The sequence below is a fragment of the Mobula hypostoma genome, chromosome 13 (genome assembly GCF_963921235.1).
Source record: "Mobula hypostoma chromosome 13, sMobHyp1.1, whole genome shotgun sequence".
Lineage (NCBI taxonomy): Eukaryota > Metazoa > Chordata > Chondrichthyes > Myliobatiformes > Myliobatidae > Mobula > Mobula hypostoma.
Window position 1 is genome coordinate 79,344,022 of NC_086109.1, and position 12,715 is coordinate 79,356,736.

Sequence of the window (12,715 nt, forward strand, 5' to 3'; positions counted from 1 at the left end):
CAGCTTTCACACAGACAGAAAGAATATCATCTATTCCAATTGGTTAACAAATAAATACAAGTCCCGTTATCACTAATTATAACCCAAACATACTGCTATAGAGAACCACTGTCAGAAAACAGCACAGAGAAGCCATTTTATTCACCTTAGCAGTAACATAAAAGAAGAAACCCTTACATTTATAACCATTGTAAGGAAATATAGGGCACATTGTGTATGCTAAGATGGCAGTGTTGGTCTTTTGAACTGAGGAGATATCTGCAACTTGACAGCTGAGTCCTGAGGATTATGGATGGATGGTAATGTTTGCACCTAGAAACTGTTTTAGGTATTCGTTTTGGATTCCAATACCCAGACACACACACACACACACACACACACACACACACACACACACACGGAACATTCTTCCTTTTTGTGTTTGATTGTTGTTCCTTTCTGTACCTTGCGGCACATCAGTGGCAACCTTGCCAGTTCTTTAGGATGTGTCTGTTTTTTATGAGGGCCGAGTTGCCAGCTCAATCCAACATGGATGAAAACCGTGCAAGGAGCCAGCTGGATTCCAACCCTAGTTTCGCCTCGGTGCGGATGCCACTACACCACCGGCCAGCAGCTTTTATGTTTGAGAAACAAGTGAAATAAGACCAGAATTACTCATTTCCCCCCTCAAACTCTTTACTACATTAAGTTTCCTGCTGAATATGAGATGAAAGCTCAAAATTAAGATGGACTTTTATAATCAGTGGTCAAACCACTTGTGGAACTTTGTCTTCCCATTCAGTCACCGATTATCAAGGCAGAGTAAAGCTGCTGACCCACCAATATAAACCGGATGCATCTCTCAATCAGTCTGCCTGAATGTGTAGGGCAAGATGCTCTCCACATTGAGCCTTATCAGATAAATAAGATTGGAAAGATTTGGACATCTGCTGGTCATTCCCCGGGAGCTGGGACTGAGCAGAAGGTTTAGTGGCAAAAAAAAAGGCATTTTATGGGGATGTGGTTCAGGAGAAACTCAGAAAGAAGAACACTAGAAGTGCGAGAAATCATAAAAGAAGTTAATTCATCAAAAGGGCCAACTGGCCAGTTGTCCTTCTGACATTTTGATAATGTTCAATGACATCAGTCCAGTGTAGTGAACTTTGGCTGAATTAAAGCACTTTGAAACTAATTGTATAAAGTTTTGGCTAAAACTAAACAGAAGGATATGATGTCATAGATTCATAGAATTCTACAACACATCACCAAGCCAATGAAAATATTTAAAAAACAGCAAATACCAGAAACAATCAGCAGATCAGAGAGCATCTGTAGAGAGAGCAACAGTTAATATTTCGAGTTTAAGAACCTTCAGCGTCTAGCAAAGGGTCTTTGACCCAAAGCATTGACTTCGTTTTCACTTACCTCGCTCACCTTTGAGAGCATCCTGAGAAGATGCATCTCCATCTGGTACGGGAGCAGCCGAGCATTGGACCAGAAGTCCCTACAAAGGACTGTAAGAAAAGTTGAGAGAGTCATAGGGGTCTCCTACCATCCATCAGGGACATTTATCAGAAGCACTGCATATGTAGGGAGTTTAGGATCAGACTTATCCATCCAGCATCTTCTTTGACTTTCTACCATCAGGCAGGAGCCTCTGATGCATAAAAGCAAGAGCGGTCAGGACGGGAAACAATTTCTCCCCCCAGGCCATTAGGCTTCTGAACTCCCTGCCGTATCGCATTCAAAGTGTCTCTGGTTAATCAGTTCTGTACCTTGCAGTATTTAACTGGTGCACATTAGTTTGTTTATTTAGCACAATTCATCTGTAGACTTCATCCTTACTTTGATTAGTTATTATGCCTTATGTGCGTTATGTGTGAATGTGACATGAAAACTCAAAATTAAGATGCATTTTTATAATCAGTGGTCAAACCACTCGTGGAACTTTGTCTTCCCATTCAGTCACCAGTTGCGCTTTACACCTGCTTTGGAGAAATGTTGTTCATTTGGCGGTATGCATTAATATCGTTACATAACAATAGACTTGGCTTGACACGATACTGCCTGACTTGCTAAGTGTTTCCAGCACTTGTATTGTTTTTAACATCAGTAAGTTATTTGGCCCATCAGGAATTTGCTAGCTCCGAAAGAGTTAGCTGATTTCCTTAGATTTTGCCAATATTCCCAGCATTATGCCCCTTTTAAACAGAGATTCAATTATGCTTTGAAAGTTTGTTTCCATTGTCCTTTCAATTTAGGAATGAAGTGAACGGTCATTTATAACCTTAAATTGGTGTTCCATGCAGGAGTGGACAACATGAATTAAATATCTTTCTTCATATTTAAATATTTATTTTCTTAAAGCAGCTTTGTAACTGCAGCCAAATTTATAGTCACAGCTGCAGTAGTTTAGAACTCAGTTGTATTTGACTTGGAGGCAGTAATCCCACGCACCAATGCCCTTAACACCAGTAGCAGCCCTCCCCACTTTCCCATGATATGTTTAGTTTACTGAAACAGTAACTTGGTTTACTAGAACTTTCCATGCTGCTCAGAGACAAAGTGCAGAATGACTCAAATCCCAGAATAAACAAAACAACCAGACCATAAATATCCCATAGTCTGCAATGTTGGTAATGCCTCTGAATGTAGAGGAGAATTTAGAGTGAGCTGCTTTTATAAATGGACTCAAACGACATTGATAAACACAGGGACTCTGCAGATGCTGGAAATCCAGAGCAATACACACAACATACTGGGGATACTCAGTAGGCCAGGCAGCATTTATACAAAGAAAAAAAAGTCAATGTTTCGGGCCAAGACCCTTCCTCAGGACTCAATTAGTCAGGTCCCACTTAATCAGTCCTGATGAAGGATCTTGCCTTCAAACAACTACTCTTTTTTCCCTTTCCATAGATGCTGTTTGACCTTCTGAGTTCCTCTAGCATTTTGCGTGTGTTGTTGCGTGAATGAAGTCTCCAGAGAGAAGTACTGATAGACTACATGACTGTTTATATGCTAAAGAGCAAAGAAAAGTTTAGGACAGTTCAAACAAATCCATATTTACAATGCTTCCTTTGTAACAGTTTCAAAAGCCTGCATCATCCCACCATCACACCTCCCTGTTCACACCTATATTATAGAAACAAAGAAACATAGAAAATAGGTGCAGGAGTAGGCCATTTGGCCCTTCGAGCCTGCACCGCCATTTTTATGATCATGGCTGATCCTCCAACTCAGAACCCGCCCCAGCCTTCCCTCCATATCCCCTGACCCCCGTAGCCACAAGGGCTATATCTAACTCCCTCTTAAATATAGCCAATGAACTGGCCTCAACTGTTTCCTGTGGCAGAGAATTCCACAGATTCACCACTCTCTGTGTGAAGAAGTTTTTCCTAATCTTGGTCCTAAAAGGCTTCCCCTCTATCCTCAAACTGTGGCCCCTCGTTCTGGACTTCCCCAACATCGGGAACAATCTTCCTGCATCTAGCCTGTCCAATCCCTTTAGGATCTTATACGTTTCAATCAGATCCCCCCTCAATCTTCTAAATTCCAACGAGTACAAGCCCAGTTCATTATAGACACCCAAATACACACAAGTAACAAAGTTAAATCAGCCTTACACACAAAAAATGCTGGTGAACGCAGCAGGCCAGGCAGCATCTGTAGGAAGAGGTGCAGTTGACGTTTTGGGCCGAGACCCTTCGTCAGGACTGCGTGAATCCTGACGAAGATTCTCGGCATGAAACGACGACTGTACCTCTTCCTACAGATGCTGCCTGGCCTGCTACGTTCACCAGCATTTTTTGTGTGTGTTACTTGAATTTCCAGCATCTGCAGATTTCCTCGTGTTTGCGTTTTTAAATCAGCCTTATCTGTATTTCCAATTAACAGTTCACAGTTCTTAGGACCCATCGTTCAGAGCTGTATTTTGGATTTAATCCACAATTCATATTCAAATCTGAAGGCTAGTGGCTGAAGTCAGGTAGTTATTTGCTGCTTATGCTAACTGCTAAAATCACTCTTACAGTGCATGTTGCTCTCAAATGGCTTTAATTTGGCCTAGCTGCAAAGTTGACTATTTTTGACACAAGTTCGGAGTATTGGCCGTTTAACTGAGTTTGAAGATAAGCAAGTATTCTGAAAGAAGTTATCATGAGGCTTAGTACTTCAGGGGCTATTCTGAGTCAGTATAAGGTAAACAGGCTTAGTGTCCTGTAACTTCAGATTTCACTCAATAAATTCAGAAGGAATCAAAGGCATAATGTAAGTTCAAAGAACTGAAAGTTCTTTGATTTAGCGATTAGGTGTCAACTTTCTTAGACACCACAGCTGCAATCTAAAGCAAGCTTGATATTCATCACTTATAGATAATTCATTGCTGGAAGCTCATTCCTTCATGGGAGACCATTCAGCCCATTGAGTCAATGGCAGCTCTCCTCTGTCTGGTTCCAGCATTTATTCCCTAGTTACCTATCTGTTATGTTTTGTAACGTCAAAACATTAAATTAAATCAAATGAAGATGGGAGTCTGAAAATACGGGAGTAGTTCATTTTCTTTTAAGCAAAGCGCGCACGTATCTCATGGTGACGCGATGAGGTATGCAATTCACATATTTTTACATTTAACCTGTAATGAATTATTTAAACGAACAAGAATACTGAGTGAAACTATATATATATATATCACAGCTGCCATCAGATTTTCCCACCAACCACCTATGCTGGGAGTAAGTTACAGGAATCAGATAACAACACAGCCAGCACTCCAGTGGGTGGTCGGAAGCCTCAACGCTCAAAGGAAGAATGCGTAACCTCCGCAGACAGCACTGGAGATTGTGATTCAGCCCAGGTTACTGCAGCTGTGAGCCAAATGCATTACCTCCTTACAGGTTTGTGGGTATGCAACTGCGTGTGTGTGTGTGTGTGTGTGGTACGTCAGTGTGGCGGGGTGGAGATACGTCTCTACCAAAGGACCTTCCCTCCGCTAGCCTGCAGCTCACTCTTGGGCAAGGTGTAGCCCCTGCTTAGTCCCCCCGGTCGGGGTCATGAGAAACCACGTGAGCAGGTGGTGGATGAGCAACTGTTGCTTTTCACAAGTTACGCGACCACTGACGCCAGGCGGACAATCTCTGAAGAGTATTGATAATGGTTGGGGTCACCCGTCTTGTAAAGACACTGCCCAGAAGAAGACAATGCCAAACCACTTCTGTAGGAAAAATTGCCAAGAACAATCATGGTCTCCGTGATCACCCATGTCATATGACATGTCACGTAATGACGATGATGATGATGTAAGTGGGGTGTGTGCTTCGGTGTATATTTGTGTGTGTGAGATTTTGTGATACGTGCATGTTTGTATGTGTATGTGTATGTATGAATATATGTGTGTGTGTGAGTGCTTGGGTGTATTGTGGATGTGTGGTGTGTGTATGAGTGTGCATGTGTTTTTGTGGTACATGCTTGTTTGTGTGTCTGTCTGTGTTTGTGTGTGTGATCTCTGTACACTGAACTCTCCAATGTGAACTCCCAGTTCAGGTTGCAACCAGGCAGAAAATTCGTGCAGCTTAGTGTTTGCTTGACTGGAATTTTCACCATCTTGTTTAGAAAGGAGCACTGCCAGCAACTGGATACTTAACAAATGTGAGTTAAAATCTGAATAATAACAACAAAATACTTAGAGAGCAGGGAGGAAGGAATTTCTGCTCTCTAAATTAATATTAAGAGTCAAAAGAATTTAATGGACTCCCTGTCCACTCCATTGAACTCTGATTTGATATCAGATACACACTTAAATGGTAAAAAGTGACTGTTCTCTACACTGCCTCATGTCATTATTCAGTCTCGTTCCAGAGTTACCTGTGTTTAATGTGTGCAAAATTTCAATTATTTTGCAACATGGTTAAACTGCCAATGTAAATGCACCGAATGAATCTATTTCATTGCTTTTATGAAATAGGCTCACAGACCTGCTGGTTTTACTCCTCTGATATTTCCTGTGATTCCTGAAGGGCCTTACTCATTTACTGGATGCACAGAAAATTATGACAATTCAACCAAATAGCAACTTTAAAAATTATTATCAAACTTGCATGTGTTAGAAAACATAATATTCAACCACTTTTCCGAAGTCAAGAACAATATGTTCTGTTATAATTGCAATTTGCCAATGAAGGTGGCAGCTTAATACTTACTGCCCGTTACGCCGCTGGCGTTTAGGTCATCCATTTCCAGCGGGTGTTCAAGGCTTCCTTCATTGTGTCAGTAACTTCCCCTCGGTTTTCACTACTGTCAGTCATGCAGTTCCTGGGTGGAGACTCAGGAATACCATCGCACTCAGATGTAGAAGGATTCTTCATTGCTGTTTCCATAACAGTTTTGTTTTACCTCTCAGGGTTGTTCGCCCTGAACTGAAGCCCCGAATCTGGAGGACTGGTGGACCACTCTTGGTCTGACCTCTACCCTTCGACCTGTTTGGCATGGGTGACTCTACTAAGAGCCAAAGCACAAGTCCTGACTCCAGCCAGCACATCTCTCCTGCTCAAAGAGGCATGCAAGCCTCCAAACCCAATGACAAGGCTGTAGTCCACTTGGAGGAGCAACTTAATAACAGAAATATTAAAGGTCCTTGAGTGACGTTTTCCAGTTTGGTCATGAACATATAAAGCAAGACATGTTACTTGATTGTTGTGTGATTAGGAATTGAACAATATTTTGCAACTTCAATGGCATTACAGATATATTAGTAGCGTTCCAAAGGGTACGCAGAGACAGGGGATCTATACAAACTGCATGCATCATTGAATGTGGTAGGGTGTGTTGAGAGGGCAGTTATTACTGATACTGGGTTTCATGAATAGAGGAACACAATTCAAAGACAGAGAGTTATGTTGATGCTCTGTAGAACACTGTCAAGTGAACAACTAAAGAGTTGACTCAGGTCACTATGCTTCAGGAAGAATGTGAAGACCGTACAGAAAGGGGAGGACAGATTCGCTGTAATGGTTTCATCAGCAAGGGTCACCAGCTAGAAGGTCAGGGTGGAGAAGCTGGGTCTGTTCTCTTTGGAGCAGAGAAGATCGGAGATTTATTAGAGATGTATAAGATCAAGAGCATTTAGAGAGAGAGAGTAAATAGAACATAGAACATTGAAGAGTACCACACAGAAACAGATCTTTCAGCCCAGAATTGTGTGCAAAACCCCAAAATCGAATCCCTCCTACCTATAGAACAAGGAGCAATTATGTCATCACACATCACTGGAACTCCAACATGCTCTCCATTGTGCCTACAAAAGTCAGAGGCACAACTTCTGCATGTGCCTATAAGGGCAGCTCAGAACGTGACAGCAAACAGGTTCCATAGAGGCTTGAACTCTGTAAGGATCTTCTGTCACGTCTTGCTGCCATCGCCTGAGGGTACAGATGGGAATTGGGCCTCTGATTTGGCCACTGATTCTCGAATAAGCTTTGCGAACCCAGGGAGGGGGCTCAGAGATCTGTCAAGTCATCCCTGCATTCTAAGAAGCCTCAGAAGCTATCCTCGAAGGAAAGTCTGGAGGAGATAGCAACACCCAAACCAGTTGAAATCCCTTCTGTCTACAAGAGCTTGGAGGAGGTCTTCGGCAAGAGAAAAGCCTTAATTCTTCCACTGCACCGACTCTATGACTGTGCTATAGGCCTGATGCCTGGTACTTGTCCCCCACAGGGTCAATTGTACGCACTCTCAGGCCCAGAAAGAAGCACAATGGAGGAGTATACAAAGGAAGCTTTTTCCATGGGTTCATTCGGTCCTCCACCCCACCCATCTGTGCAAGCTTCTTCTTCATTCCAACGAAAGATGGGAGCCTGCAGACATGCACTGATTATAGGGGTTAAACTGCATAACGGCCAAGAATCGTTGCCCCCCCCCTTCCACTCACGAATTCAGCCTTTGAGATGTTCCAAGGAGCGAGAGTATTCACAAAGCTAGATCTGGTGATTGCACAGAATCTGGTCTGTGTAAAGGAGGGGGATGAGTGGCAACTTCAGCTCGGTGGCAGCCCCGCCGACTGCACTAAGAAATCCACGGGGCCTTTTGCATGGACTACTGAAACAGAAGCTTCCTTTGCTGAGCTTGAACAGCAGTTCACAACAGCTCCCATCTTGGCTTCTCCTAACCCGGACCTTCCCTTCGTTGTGGAGATGGATGCTTCAGACATCAGAGTGGATACCATCTTGTCTCAACGATCATCCTCCGACAGTAAACTGCACCCGTGTGCATCCTTCTCCAGGCCCCTATCCTGGCAGAGAGGACCTGTGACATCGGGAATCCGGAGCTTCTTCTGGTTAAGTTAGCTTTGGAGGAATGGCATCACTAGCTAGAGGGGGCCAAGAACCCTTTTATCATTGAGACAGACCACAAGACCCCGGCTTATATTCAGGAGGCTGAGAGGTTGAATTCCAGGCAGGCCAGGTGGTCTTTGTTCTTTAACTGCTTTGATTTCACCCTGACCTACCAACTGGGTTCAAAGAACCAGAAGCCAGATGCCTCGCCCCATCAGTTTGACGGACTGGAACTAGAGGAGCAGCCTATCACCATTTTGCCTCAAGCCACAGTGACAGTGCCAATTTGTTGGGGAACTGACACTCTTGTTTGCAAGGCCCAAGGGCAAAGGGAGACTCCTGAGAACGGTCCCCTGGGCCGGCTGTTCGTCCCAATTCCATCTGGTCCCAGGAACTCCACTGGGGACATTCGTCGAGAATGAGCACGCACCCTGGGGTAGCCAGGGCTCTTGAGTTTATCAAAAGGAGATACTGGTGGCTTGAAATGATGAAAGAGGCTCGGCGGTACGTCGAGGCATGCAAGGCGTGTGCCCGGAACAAGGAGACCGTACTCAAACTCAGGGGCTCCTCCACCCCCTACCTGTTCCGGAAAGATGGTGGGCACACATCTGGCTGCCCATTCATGATTTGCCTCTCTGGGTGGAATCTAGAAAGCTGGCACCCAAGTTTATTGGACCATTCAAAGTACTGGAGAAAGTAAACCCGGTGGCTTACACTTTGCAGCTCCCCAAGATCCTAAAGATCAATCCCACCTTCTACATTGCTCAATTAAAATTTGTCTGCACCAGCCGCTTAATCCCACCAGCATCAGCCCCGCCGCCACACAGATTTATTGATGGGGAACAGACATTTGCGGTGAGAAGACTTTTGGACTCACATACTGTTTGGGATGTTAAGCAATGCCTTGTGGATTAGGAAGGATTTGGAACCGAGGAAAGGTGCTAGGTGCCTGAAAGAGACATCTTGGATCCGGCTCTCATTCACGACTACCATCACTGTCTCTCCAAGCAGCCAGGGCCACCAGGTGTCAGCCATAGGTGAGGGGGTCCTGTTACGAGACGCTCCGAACTGTACCAGCTTCCAGGATTTAGATGCTCCAACTCTCCAAAGTATGGATAGCTGGCACATCTCCTTTAAGGGTTCAGGATCGTCCCACTAATTGGCAACCACATTTAGGGCATGAAGAATTGAGTATTTAAAGAGGTTCGGCACTCAATCATAAGCCCTACTAGTGTTATCATCTAGCTCTGTTTTGTGCTAATTTCTCGATCTGGTTTGATACCGTGTCTTGATCCTTGCTTCCAATACGCCGGCATTTGTGTCCACACCATCCTTGTCAAGGATTTTCATCACATATTCCGGATGCTGCTCCCTTCCTTTCCAGCCCTGATGAAGGACATTGGCCTGGACCTTTGACTGCTTATTCCCTCCACGGATGCTGCCAGACCTGCTGAGTTCCTCCAGTATTTTGTGGGTGTTGCTCTGGGTTTAAGGTCCTGAGGGTGAATCATCATTCTGATCGTTTCAGTAGGGACAGTAGAAACAGTGCCAATCTGGGTTTTCATAATGCAATTTAAAAATTAATTTAAGCTGCAGTGCTTTGGGGAAAGACAAGGGAACTAGACCTGGCAAAATTGCTCCACAAAAAGACAGCGGAGTCTAGATGGATCAAATGGCCTGTGATTGAAGAATGCAATCACTTTAAGAATAGGTACCAATGCAAATCATAAATTTTCCGCACATCCCCCCCCTCACTTTAGAAAAACTATTTTGCATTTTTCCTGAAGAATTTTCGCCAAATAATGATTGCTGAGATTGGATTCAAGAATGCCACATACGCAATTACTTTGCTTGTTCATCTATGTGTGGAATGTTGCTGGCCAAAAACTGCAGTGTTGAGAGACTGAGCCAGTTTTGAACAAAAAAGACTCCAAGCAACCTGAATGAATGGTGTTTACACATTCTGCAGGGAGAAAGGTATAAAGGATCTCTGAGATTACATGGAAACACATTAGAATTGCTCTCTAACATGTAAAAAGGGGTCAGTATCAGAGAGAACATCTTCTTCTTAGGCCCTTAGCTCCTGTTGGAGCATAGGCCATCGATGACCTCCCATCTCCATCACGAAGTTGATGGTATGCTTGGAATTCATCAACGTTTCTGTAATCCACTGCACTGGAGATTGGCCTATATCACTTCACCAGAGCCCTCTTGGCCAGACTTCCCTATTTCCACCTTTCATGATGGGGACCTAGGGTTGGACTTCGAGGGGCAGAGAGAACATCAGAAGATGCAAAGAGAGGAAGATTCACAACTTAGCGTGACTGAAAGGCCCCCTCATAAAGAGAGTTAGGACAAAATTCAGGGTGTAGACAAATACAAAATTAAAGACAAGCAAAATAAAAGGTCACAAAACAAACCTCCAGAGATAAATTGCATTTTTCCCTAGTCAAGCAGTCATTCTGCCTAAAATGTCTGCTCTAATTTTTTTCTGAAGAGCTGTCAACATAAACCCTCAACCAATATCTACTTAGATTTTCAAATGGCATTTGATCAAGTTCTACCTAAAGCTAGATTAAAATTTAAAGGGGGGGGGTGGTGGTTTCAATTCTTGGATAATTTGTGATTAATATTAGAGAACAGCAGAGCCAGGTTAGAGCTCTAATGAGAGATTGGGGAGAAACATTGAGTGGATTGGCTCAAGCAGACTCAACACTGGGTGTTCTCAATTAATGCACTGAAGAAACTAACCCACATGGTTTATACAGTACAAGTCAGTGTTAATTATGAGTACAGATATTGATCAAAGTGCATAGTCTGAGCAGAGATTAGTCTGGTACTACCATGCTCCTCTGCTGTGCTCTCAGATATGAAGGAGATGGTCAAACATAGATGCAGTGCAGAGACAGGGGCTGAGTAACAGCAATCTGAACAGGCATGTCCTCAAACGAATTTTCTAAGAGATTTTGTAGTTATAAACTGGTGTTGTCATGAAGTGGGCCGGCAATATCAAAACCCAAGTGTAGTAAAAAGACAAGACTCCGATGCAGAGGTAGTGATGAGAGTTTATTCATAAAAATTCCAAAAGAACATCAGTGGCTCGGCTGAGCGGCACTGCGAGAAGTAACATTCTCAAAACTAGGACCCCGTGATTAGTGCTAATCAGGCATCCACTTAAATAATACGGAATACCTGAGCCTATCTGAACAAGCTTAAACAGAAAGCACCAGGAGACCACATTACAAAGAATGAGTCACTCAAGAAAAACACAAGGAATTCTAAACAATTATAGGCTCTCATTAAACAACAATTAACCAGCTCAGGTGCTCCAAAAACTTTGGAGCCCAATGCTGTCCAGCCCCGAGGAGCATATTACAGGCATTCATTAGATGAAAATGTTAATTTTAAATAATGGGGAAGAGCAAAGGACACTAATTCAAACTATAACCATATAACAATCACAGCACGGAAACAGGCCATCTCGGCCCTTCTAGTCCGTGCCGAACTCTTACTCTCACCTAGTCCCACCGACCTGCACTCAGCCCATAACCCTCCATTCCTTTCCTGTCCATATAGCTGTCGAATTTAACTTTAAAACTAGTAGTTAAGTTTGGAATTGATGTTAGATGTTTCTTTTTGCTGCAGTTGCAATAAAGTGATCAATATTATCCTGTAATTTAATCCGATGATTCAGAACATATCATATGTGGTGTATGGCTGTATATGTTTCCTGTTCTGATAATTTAGTATTCAAAAAGATTATTTGAATAAATTAATTTAAGTAAGGCTGAATTTAAATAAATAAAGGAGATTGGCACGTGGCCAAGTGGTTAAGGCATTGGACTAGCGACCTGAAGGTCGTGAGTTCGAGCCCCAGCCGAGGCAACGTGTTGTGTCCTTGAGCAAGGCACTTAATCACACAGTGCTCTGCGACAACACTGGTGCCAAGCTGTATGGGTCCTAATGCCTTTCCCTTGGACAACATTGGTGTTGTGGAGAGGGGAGACTTGCAGCATGGGCAATGCTGGTCTTCCATACAACCTTGCCCAGGCCTACGCCCTGGAGAATGAAGACCTTCCAGGTGCAAATCCATGGTCTTGCAAGACTAACGGATGCCTTTAAAAGGAGATTCTGGCATTTATCAATCTGTCTCAGCAAAACTGATGAACACAATGCCCTCTGCTCGCCGAGAGTCATTAAAATGAAAATCCAAGTTTATTGGCAGTTTAAGTGCTCTCAATCCAAACTTGCAGGAGCATCAGCAATCACAGAAAAACAGAGTACTGCAGAATGCATGAAACCTGATACCTAAAGAGGCATCATCTGTAGAAAGAAGGTAACATTGCAGGCTGAAGGGCCTTTCGGCCCCTTGAGTCCCTGCTGACCATCAAGCACCAACCACACCAATC